This window comes from Piliocolobus tephrosceles, chromosome 12, assembly GCF_002776525.5.
Source record: "Piliocolobus tephrosceles isolate RC106 chromosome 12, ASM277652v3, whole genome shotgun sequence".
NCBI lineage: Eukaryota > Metazoa > Chordata > Mammalia > Primates > Cercopithecidae > Piliocolobus > Piliocolobus tephrosceles.
This window is the reverse complement of record NC_045445.1, coordinates 16,076,435-16,078,415: the sequence shown is the minus strand read 5'-3', so window position 1 is coordinate 16,078,415 and position 1,981 is coordinate 16,076,435. Positions and strand designations below refer to the sequence as shown.

The 1,981-nt window shown below is 39.7% G+C and overlaps 1 pseudogene across 1 annotated transcript; it reads right to left on the bottom strand.

Annotated features, from left to right (window-relative positions):
- Positions 1-797: 797 nt before the first annotated feature.
- LOC111536246 lies at positions 798-1,739 on the bottom strand (annotated as a pseudogene). Its single transcript, XR_002729682.2, has one exon. The product of XR_002729682.2 is annotated as an STARD3 N-terminal-like protein pseudogene (transcript).
- Between the last annotated feature and the right edge of the window lie 242 nt (positions 1,740-1,981).

Below are 1,981 nucleotides of genomic sequence, written 5' to 3'. Positions count from 1 at the left end.
ATACTATGCTTAGTACCTGGGTGATGAAATGGTCTGTGCATCAAACCCACAAGACGCAAGTTTGCCTCTAACAACAAGTATGTACATGTACTCTTGAACCTAAAATAAAAGTTAAAACAAGGGAAAGAAATTTTGTCTAAATTCATTTATACATTTAATAGTTCCATATTTGCTTCTGGTTCTTAATGCAGCCTAAAGTGAAAGAGGTTAATTTCTCCAATTGTATTGGTTCTGCAGAAAAGCTTGGGTCACTGATTGGCAGGCATCTTTGTGCCTATCTAAATGAGATTAGTCATTCCATTGCCCTTAAACATAGACTTCATAGCTTTGAAAGATAGGAGGCAGTCCTAGCCACCACACTTCTAATATAAAATAATATAGCTACAATTCTTTAAATCAAGTGACACAGCTAGATTTTCTGCTCCCTGAAAGCTACTTGAATATATTACTTACGTTGTACTCTAAAAGAACATTTCACCATTTTGGCAAATGTTTTAACTTTCATAAGAATGCCTTTGCCTTTTTCTTTTTTTTTTTCACATTGACATGTTGGATTTTATTACACTTTTTAAAACTGTACAAAGAGCACATGTGCATGAGTTAAAAAACACAAGAGAAATGTAGGGTGTTAAAAAAGAAATACAAACTAAATCTGAGACATGAAACAAAAAAATTTCATTCTGTGAACTGAAGTAAAAAGGTATCTTGCTTACTAAAAAAGTGTTATTCCAATATATTAAGTCTTTTGATTAGGAATACAGCACAAGACTTTCTTCACCTATTCGTTAACACATCAGACTCAGTCTCACTGAAGAGAGGATGAATTATGACATTACCTTACCAGCCACAGGCAGGTGACTAAATGTGCATGGATATGGTACAATGTCTGTGAGGTATTACAATAAATAAATCTTTATTAGCTGTTCAATAAAGCCAGCAGTGGACCTCACCATTTCAACTTTACTGTCAACGGGGAGACTCAATTGCCGGCCTCTTTTTGCCTCGATGACTTTCTGTGAGGGTTTTTCACATTTAACAAAAGTAGTACTCATAGTTCTAAAAGTGGTTTCTCGCTGTCCTGTTTTTCTTCACCTTCTTCAGATCCTATTTCAGATTCAGGAGCGGAATAAAACTGACCATCAGAAAAACCACCAGGTATAAGTGCTGCCCTCTCTGAAGCATCCTGAACTATCAGGAGTCTGTTTTCTTCTGCTGCTTCTTGAGGTAACACTTTGAAATCCAGGACCCAGGTCTCAATCCAGGCAAGGATGAATGAAATGATGGGCAGCACATAGCCAAGAGCCCCTTGAGAGAAAAGTTTTGAAAGGATCACGTTTGCTAGTAAAAAGGCACTGGTTACCGCCGTTGTCAACGCTATTGCCCACCAATGGCGCAGTCTGCACACAGCATATGCAAGTATTAACGCTTTAAATCGAAAAACTGCCAAAATACGAAGAATAGTAGTCATACTGCATCACCTCCTTCTCTAATGTGTTCTCAATGCCTCCATTCACATTTAACTCCATTATCCACCGTAACGTTACAAATAAGAGGTCAAAGGTGACAAACAAACAGAAAGTCCTCCTGACATCAGATATGCCTTTCTTTTCCCTTCCTTCATAGAACTCAATCCTGGCCATTAGTTGTGTGGGGTTGATGGAATGGACGTTGCACAGAGAAGCATGGGAGCTCTGGTTCCCGGTGAAAGCGTTCTCCATGTCTTCTGCCAGATGGTTCATCCTGGAGGAGGGTTACAGGAGCCTTCTTCCAACCTCACTATCCCTAAAGAGAAGACACCTCAACGGGTGGTTCCTGCCTGGGCTGCCCCAGGCTGGCCCGGGAACTGCAGCTCAGTGGTCACACCCCGGCCTGAGGGGCCGCCTTTGCCTTTTTCTTACAGTTATCCTTTTCCCCTTCCTTTTGATATTTATTTTACTGTTGGTAAGTTATGAATTTTTCATTTACATTTGTATACTTCCAG